Source organism: Perissodus microlepis, chromosome 23, assembly GCF_051167445.1.
Source record: "Perissodus microlepis isolate ML-2025 ecotype Zambia chromosome 23, ASM5116744v1, whole genome shotgun sequence".
Lineage (NCBI taxonomy): Eukaryota > Metazoa > Chordata > Actinopteri > Cichliformes > Cichlidae > Perissodus > Perissodus microlepis.
The window spans coordinates 838,160-847,556 of record NC_140482.1 but is presented as its reverse complement, the minus strand read 5'-3'; the positions used below and the strand labels follow the sequence as shown (position 1 = coordinate 847,556).

The 9,397-nt window shown below is 41.1% G+C and overlaps 2 non-coding genes across 2 annotated transcripts; one reads left to right on the top strand and one right to left on the bottom strand.

Moving 5' to 3' along the window:
* Nucleotides 1-6,558: 6,558 nt before the first annotated feature.
* On the top strand, nt 6,559-6,677 carry LOC146360608 (5S ribosomal RNA). The gene has a single exon (XR_014799584.1). It is a non-coding gene; the product is annotated as a 5S ribosomal RNA (ribosomal RNA).
* Nucleotides 6,678-8,804: 2,127 nt separating this feature from the next.
* Nucleotides 8,805-8,887, bottom strand: trnal-uaa (transfer RNA leucine (anticodon UAA)). Its single transcript has one exon. It is a non-coding gene; the product is annotated as a tRNA-Leu (tRNA).
* Nucleotides 8,888-9,397: the final 510 nt, after the last annotated feature.

The following is a 9,397-nucleotide window of genomic DNA, read 5'->3' as shown; positions in this document are numbered from 1 at the left end:
TGCCACTCTTCTACTGTTTAAATTGCAACTGTTTAAAACTGACTAATTTATTCATACACTTGAGCATAAACACACGCACAGTAAATGGCCTGTATTTGTACAGCGCTTTACTTAGTCCCCAAGGACCCCAAAGAGCTTTACACTACATTCAGTCATTCACACATTCACACACTGGTGATGGCAGCTACATTGTAGCCACAGCTGCCCTGGGGCGCACTGACAGAGGCGAGGCTGCCGGACACTGGCGCCACCGGGCCCTCTGACCACCACCAGTAGGCAACGGGTGAAGTGTCTTGCCCAGGGACACAACGACCGAGACTGTCGGAGGCGGGGCTCAATCTGGCAACCTTCCAATTACAGGATGAACTGCGAACTCTTGAGCCACGATTGCCCTATATACACATATACTTTACAGTACTAGTCAGTGCTTACATACTAGTTCTTTTCCCTACTTTTTCATGCTTACTGGTACAAATGCCTGTTACTAGAGTTAAATGCTATCAATGTATTCTCACAGTTATGGAACTGTCAAATGCATACAAAATAACGCTCACGTAAACATAACTGTGCACTAGTTTGCCCTTATTGCTGCAGTTTGTTTCAAATCACTTTGAATAAAGCTCAGCTTCTCTCAAGCTCTCTCTTACTATCTCTCACTCTCTCTCTCTCTCTCTCTCTCTCTCTCTCTCACACACACACACACACACACACACACACACACACACACACACACTATGTAACGTTTCAGCAAGAAAATACCCCCCCTCCCCCCCACAGTGACACCACCACCACTAGTCTGCACAGCTGACATGAGGCAGCATGGATCCATCCTTTCATGCTATTTATGCCAAATTCTGACCCGACCATCTGCATGTCAGAGCAGAAATCAAACTCATCAGACCAGGCAACATTTATCCAATCTACTCATGTCAAATTTTGAGAACTGTAGTGAAACACTGCCATCTGCTGGACTCGAATAACAAAGACGCTGCTTTGACGGGTGAGGGAGTTTCAACAAGTCTGCAACGACTCAAGCATCAAACTACAGAACTATTGTAGCGGACATGGAGCTCTAATGGCTCCATTAACGCAGGTCAGAAAGGATCAAACATATCAATAAATTATAAAACACAAAACGTGTTTCTCTGCATTCTTTGGTTGCAACAAATGGTTGTATGAGCTACGGTTGCCTTCCTATCAGACATTTTTCTCTGACCGTTGACATCAATAAGGCAGTTTTTCCAAGAGAACTGCCTTTCACTGGATATTTTCTCTTTTTTGTCACCGAAAAGGGTGTCTGTGTTACTTCTTGTCTTATATATATTGTCTCTGTTTTCCTCTGTCCTTTGTCAGAGTGTCTGTTCACCTACCCCCTGTGTCTCCATATTCCCAGTGTTCAAGGTTTCCAAGTGTTTTCCCAGTTTAGGTTTTCATGGTTGGTTCTGTTTGCTACTCAGCCAGAATAAACAGCTCGCTCTTTTAAAAGTAGGCTCCAGAATGGATGATGGGATGTTCGCATGTCTTTATGTAACACTGAGTGTGCTGAACTAAAGGTAGGCCTAGTTTCATTTTCATGGTCATTATTATCAAGACAATGATTACGCCTTATTCTGATTATTTCTCCCTTTTGGAGGTGTAACATTTACATGAGGGGTGTAGGAACATTTCCCCCTAAATATTTTTAGATACATTTTTGTTGAAGTCACTGTTTTTGTCGTATTGATGAAAATGCAGCTCAAATAAATGCTTTTGAATAAAAGAATAACCGATCAAAGTGCTCAGTGGTGAAACTGTAACTCTTTCAGAGTTTGACAGCTGGACAAGTGATGCCGTATTTAAAGAAACATGAGATGAGTGCAGCATATTATCTGAACAGAGATCATTCAATGAGCAAGAATAAACACTGAAAGAGAAACACTTCACTGTTGATTATCATATGAAGTCTAATGAAAGCTGTTAATCTGTTAATATCCTGTTAATCTGCATACAGCAAATACAGAACATGCAACTTTAAAGCATCCAGCAAAGTGATAACTGTCCTCTGCCCACTAAGTAGTGACTCTACAAAAGATTATTTTCAATATCATCTTTATATTATATTTATATTATATTTAGTTATTCTCCAGCGCAACAATGTAAGGAGCTCTGTGATTGGTTAGGAAAGGACAGACTGGCCACCTCGATTTTTCTTCACTGCACATTGATCCATAGCTTTGCTCTGTAAAGACTAACAACGTGCTTTTGCTTTACAAAGACATTTAGCGTCGGTATTCACTCTCTTAAAATGCCACTGAACACTGGAGTGAAATGGAGCCCTGATCCTCAGAGTTTTATTGTTCCTAACATTTCTTATAGATAGCACAGATAGTGCCCCACTGCAGTAATCACTCATGTCTAGATATTCCTGTTAAAAGGGAGTTTTTCCTCCCCACTGTAACATGGCAAACATAGCAAACGGATAATCCAGCTGAAGCTTCAGACAGCCGTCAGACAGTGAAACACTGCCATCTGCTGGACTCGAATAACAAAGACGCTGCTTTGACGGGTGAGGGAGTTTCAACAAGTCTGCAACGACTCAAGCATCAAACTACAGAACTATTGTAGCGGACATGGTGCTCTAATGGCTCCATTAACGCAGGTCAGAAAGGATCAAACATATCAATAAATTATAAAACACAAAACGTCTCTTATTGCCCAGGGCTCAGGAAGTGAGTGTGTTCCTTATAGCCTATTAAACCTTAGCAGGTTATTTTGATGTGTTACAGATGAAACAGCTATCCAGTAACATTCAGCTACAAAAATGCTTTTTTATCATTACTTTTTTACAGCTTCGCACTTTTACACAAGTTTTATCATCAGTGTCACAATGGCTGCTGCTAAAATTGAGTACAAGATATTTGTTGGCCTGATTAAAAGGTCTTGATGCGTGCTCAATCATCCAGGGAAGTAAATCTCCAAAAGTTGATTCTGTTCTTCTGGACGTAGCGTTTTCAGTCAGAGAAACCAGCCGACTGAAGGAACAATGGGCTGGGAGGTCAGTTCCTTAATCATGATTATGCAAATTCTCATGACCATTGATCAACAACCACTGATCAATGGTCTTGAGTACCATTCACAGAGAGTTGGAGAACAGCTGCAATCACAGCATTGTAAGATGGTGACAGATGTACCCTTAGGCCCCCTCCTCGATTCAGAGAGGGTCTTTCCCTTTTCACGTAAATGGCCTCCTTGACTCCGCCCTCAAACCAGCGTTCATTGCAGTTATTGTTGACAATCATATTGTATCGTGTAACCATCCAGCTCACATATTAAATGTAAATGTAAATGATTTGTTGAACTCAAGACATGATGAATGTTCCTGCATTAAAACACATCCAGCCTAGTGTTCTCACTCTCCCTAAATGGATCTGTTACATTAGTGATATATGGGAGTTGTGTTTCAGTCTTTTCCACATGAGGACATTTACCTTTAGTTTTTGCTTTACTGATGAGTGGCTGGTTAACCTGCAGTGGTTGAAGTATGTGTCGGTCGTCTGGAAGAGTAGGTGTAGAAGACGTCTTTAATGAATGTAATGCTCTGAAGGTGTCAGTGATTACTGTGAATTCATTATAAAAATGGATTTCAGTGAATAAAGTGAATAAAGACAGGCCCTCATGGTGAAGCTCAGGTGTCCATAAAGTGTAACAGGAGAGCTTTGTCATACTTTCAGATATTTTACATGAGCCCGTCTTTCAAAAAATACATAAATAAATAATTCATTCATCCACAGGAAACACAATGCTCATATCTGAAAGTAAACTCTGATATATATCCCCGACTAGGGTTACTACTAAATAAAGGATCGCCCCAAAATGGCTAAATATATAAAGACACTCTCCAGAAGAAGTTAAAGGGATTTTGTTTATTGTACAAGCAATATCTTCATAAGAATTACAAATTCTGCAGACATATTACCTTCTTCCTGAACCTGAATAACTCACACACAGACGTGTCTGCTGCTGATCTTTGTTCAAACATGATGTTTTATCTTCTCTTCAAAACACATTACTCATCTTTCTGGCATCATGTTACATGAAAACACCTGCATTCTACCTGTGTCATTGTACCACAAAGACAATGATTGCAACACTGTGCTTGCAAAATAGAAGAAATAAGACGACCAGCAAATACATAAAAGATGGTAAAAGTGATTCCATCTTTGTGTCTCCTCCCATTGTTTCCCCAGTCTGTCTAGTTCCCATATTCCCAGGACACCGCTGGACAACAAGTGGGTATTCCAAGACTGAGAGACAGCCAGAGTTGGCAAAAGATCAGACATTCTCTACTTAAGTAGACGTAAAAATACTATTGTTCCAGTGAAAGTTAAAGTACTGATTCAACTTCATTACTCAGTTAAAGCAAAAAAGTACAGGCTCGAAGCGCTTACAGAGAAAAGCATACAACAGAATACAACAGAATGCTGTTCGCGGCAGTAACACACACTTGGAGGAGAGGCTCCAGCCGTCCATTCCAGCCCTATCCCTAACATTAACTCTAACCATAACTTTAACCTTAACCCTATCAGGTCTTGTTTTACAAAGCGATTCATGATTAGAACAAAAAACACATTTACACATACCGATGATTTGTCACATAGCATCGTTACCTGTTGGGATGAGAACGTGTTGTTTCCAGAGCACCACAAATTGGGGTTTCTGTAGCTCAGGTAGGAAACCTACTAATCAGAAAGTTGCTGGTTCAATCCCCGCCTGCTCCAGCCTGCATGCCAAATATCCTTGGGCAAGACACCAACCCCAAGTTGCTCTCCGATGCATCCATCGGGAGGATGAATGCGTATTACTGTTAGATAGAAAGCACTTACAGAGAAAAAGCATAGAAAAAAGTGAGTGCATGAATGAGGCAAGTTGTAGAGAGTAGAAACGTTTTATACAAGAACCAGTTCATTTACCGTTATATTTTAGTTTTATTTTCAGTTCTGTACTTTTTACATGTAATATTGATTCATTAGATTGACTACATGTATTACACCTAACTTGCGGACAGTAAATTTAAACAACCGTAATAATTTATTTTCAGCATCTGAAATATTTATTTAGTTTGTTTTTTGTTTTGTTTTTGGCTCCTGATATTAGCCAACTACTATTTGTCAATGTTGAACTAATAATGAATCTAAGAAAAAGTATTTGTCACGGTTGGCCAGCGTCAACCGTGGGGATGTGAGGAAGGAGGAGCCAGGCACGGAGCTCTGAATGCAAGCAGTGCGTTTATTTACAGTGAATGGAAAATAACAATAAATCCGCAGTGCGTTCCCGACTCCCGTGAAATGTCTTCTTCCCAGTGCTAGTGTTCCTTGTCTCCGCTCCTCAGTGTCTGAGCACCCCGTGCTCGCTGCCCTCTCGTCTCCACGCTTCTCCTGGGGAGATAACAAACAGGCAGCCGTAAGACACATACAATGCGGCAGACTATCCGTACTGACTGGCCGAGAGACTAACGTGAAGTCACGCAATGATCCAGCGTCAGAGAGAGCGCCACCGCATTCTTAAGTAGCTCCTCCGACAAGGCTTGATCAGCTGTGTGATGGTCTTCAGGTGTGGCCAACCACCTGGCAGGGCCACACCCACCAGGCCTGAAGGATGCAGTTAGGAAATAGCTGTCACAAAAAAATGTTATCTTCATACACGTCACGGCTGTGTAAGCACTGATATTGATAATAGATGTGATCACAAAGAGACAACATTTTTGCTAAATGTAATTATTATATTAGAAATTTATAAAACTTGTAATTCGAATTTTTCCAAATGAGAACATATACCTTTTTTTGCTTTACTGATCAGTGTTTGGTTGGTTAACTGCAGGTGTTCAGGCACGAGTCCGTATTCTGGAAGAGCAGGTGGTGAAGATGACTTCAGCGACTGAAATGCCCTGAAGGTGGAATTAAAGATAAACTTTATTTGAACATAAATCAGTAAAGACAGGCCTCCATCCTGACATGCAGTACTTGCATTACATATGTATGATATGCATCCTCACAGAAGCCAGATGATGCCAGCATGTTTTTTAAGCCAATGTCTGGATATGAGTATATGTGAATGTGAGTATAAGTGTGGCAGGAGAGTAAGTTCTCCCTCTTTCTTGGAAGTATACAAAAGCCAACGAGTTCTTACCGAATGAGAAGTGAAGCCTGGAGATGAGCAGAGATCAAGTCAAGTGCAGTTCAGACACGCTGTTAAGCGAAAGCACACCTCAGAAACGGCCTTTTTATACATGCTGTAACGACACATACACGCTTACGTTTTTTGTTTTCTATATTTAAGTTAAAATCTCCAAACCACAAAAATGTTGGACTTCCAAATCGTCCGAACACACTGTGTGCTCTCTGTCACTTTTACACTGTGCTGTAATCAACGAACATGTCTTCTTATCGCGATGTTACTGCGAGAAAATCATTTGTGCAGCTCAATGTTGTCGCTGTAACATATGACGTTTAGCACAATAATATATATCAAACTGTGTGACATTTGCCACCGATAAAAGGTCTTTTTGACAGCTTTGCTTTCGCTTACGGCCATACCACCCTGAACACGCCCGATCTCGTCTGATCTCGGAAGCTAAGCAGGGTCGGGCCTGGTCAGTACTTGGATGGGAGACCGCCTGGGAATACCAGGTGCTGTAAGCTTTTGCACTTCAACACACAAACTGCAGAGGGCGCTAAAACTGTCACTACTCCTTCCTTCTCTCTCTAGTTTCTTCCTGCTTTCTTTTAAGCACAAAAGCGCCTCGCTGACCATTTCCCAGGTGCTAATTACAGACCTCTCATAGGGAATATTTCCTTTTGACAGTAACAGCCATAAAACCTAATACAGCACCTCACTGTCAATAACTGATTAAACGGACAAAACACATTTACTAGGGAGCCAATAAGATGGAGACATAGTAAGTTAGAGAGAAAAAAAAACCAAACAATATGTGGCAAGTGGAATTTAATCTCATTATAAAAACAATCAAACAGTTTTGGTTCATAGTTAACAGAGAATTGCAGGAAAAACACCACATCACATTCATATAAATACACAGATCTGACAGACTTGTGTGGGCACAAAGTGAAGGAAGTGTTGAGTTCATCTGCATGGAGCATGGATAATGGAATGGAAAATTTCTATTATTCTCAATTAAAGTGTTTAAGTTCCTATGCATATGCTTAGTTGTGACACTGTAATAGACTGTTCAGTGGAAATTTCTAAAACTACATGAACTTATTTCAGCCTCAGTAGAAGACAACTCTCTGTGACCATGTGTCATCTTCTGCTCCTCTCTTGAGTGGTGTCCCACAGGGCTCAGTTCTCGGCCCCCTCCTCATTTCTTTGCATCTGCTCCCTCTTGGTTCTATGCTGGGAAAATACGGCATTGCATTTCCCTTTTTTGCTGATGACTGTCAGATCTATGTCCCTATAAAGAAAAAAGACCCATATTCCGTACAGCCATTACCTCAGTGTCTTGATGACATGAAGGCTTGGATGTCTCTTAACTTTTTAAAATTCAGTGACAAAAAGACTAAGGTGATGGTTTTTGGTAGCCCCACTGAGACCCCCAATGTGAATTTAGATACCTTGGCCCAGTATAATCAGAGAATCACAATCAGAATGAGAAAGACTTTATTTATCCTCAAGGGGCAATTATGATACAACAGAGCAGCATGACGTTGAAGATAAGGAAAGGGCATAAACAGGCAATAAGAGTGAGATAATAAATGCACAGAGTATACAGTATATACACAATTTTAAAATTACACAGTTTTAAAATTAAAGTGACTGATAAGCCAGCTGTCACAAACCTGGGGGTCATAGTGAACTCTGAACTGAAGCTTGAAAGTCAGATTAAGGCAGTGGTAAAATCAGGCTTCTTTCACCTCAGGCAGCTGATAAAATAAAGCCAATTCTTTCGCGGCAACACTTTGAGACAGTTATCCACGCCATTGTTAGCACTCGGCTGGATTACTTTAATGCACTTTATGTGGGGGTCCGTGCTTCATACATTACTCATCTACAGAGGGTGCAAAATGCTGCAGGTCGTCTTTTAACTGCCACTCGAAAGTTTGAGCACATCTCCCTTATTTCAGCTTCACTTCAGTGGCTGCCCATTTCATAGGATTCATTTTAAAATTCTTTTATTTGCTTTTAAAGCCCTCCATGGCCTAGCCCCATCTTATCTCTCTGAGCTGCTACAGCCTTATACGTCAGCTGGTCAGCTGTTCCTGAATGTACCCAGGACTGAGTGGAAACTTAGAGGACATCGTGCTTTTGCTGCAGCATCTCCCAAACTGTGGAACGATCTGCCTTTAGAGATTAGACAGATCTCTTCTCAGCCTGTTTTTAAATCACTCCTGAAAACTCATCTCTTCACTCCGACCTTTGACACCTTGTAAGATGTTAGTTTTAGTTTATTTTTATGTTAGTTGTTTTAGTTGATTATATGCTGTTCTGTCTTGTTTTTTTAATATAGGGCTGTTTTAATCTTTACTATGTGTTTTATTTTATTCTGTTTTGTTTTATTCTACTGTTTGTTTTTTTTACTTATTTACTGTACAGCACTTTGGTCCTGCGCTGGGTACTTTAAAGTGCTTTATAAATAATGTTGGATTGGATCATCCTCCACACCACAGCCATTTTTGTATTCAACAGGACACATCCACATGAATTTTCAGCACATCCAAAAGTCCGTGTGGCTTTGTCACTCCTAAGAAAACAGACACAATCTTCTCCAGTCCCTCTGGATCATTTATACGCTGGCTATAGGTTTATTTCTCTACCAGGAGTGGGGTTTGAACCCACGTGGACACATATCCATTGGAGCTTAAGTCCAACGCCTTCACCACTCGGCCATCCTGGTCCGACTGAGCTGAGCCGCGTAACAGTCACCCAGCGGTAAAATCATTACTCACAGCATTAAAATGCTTTTTACAAAGTTATATATGAATAAAATAAATCCTATTAACAGGACAGTGTTGCTTTGGCAGAGAGAAGAACGTGTGCAACAGCTGGAGCCACAGCTGTAAAGCTGCTGGTCATGATATCGGGTTGGATATGTGGTGAGAGGGAATCTGAATGTAAGTTTTATTTGTACAATGAAGGAAGTTGCCAGGAGAATAATCTCCTCCTTAATGTCAGCAAGACTAAGGAGCCGATCGTGGACTTCACTACAAAGCAGGAATTACAAGCCCCTCATCATTAGTGGCACACCAGTGGAGAGAGTGGACAGTTTCCGATACCTGGGTGTCCACATCAATCAGGACCTGTCATGGTCCTGTCACATCAACACCGTGGTTAAGAAAGCCCACCAGCGTCTCTTCTTCCTCAGAAGACTCAGAGACTTCCATCTGCCACTGAGGGTGCTCAAGAA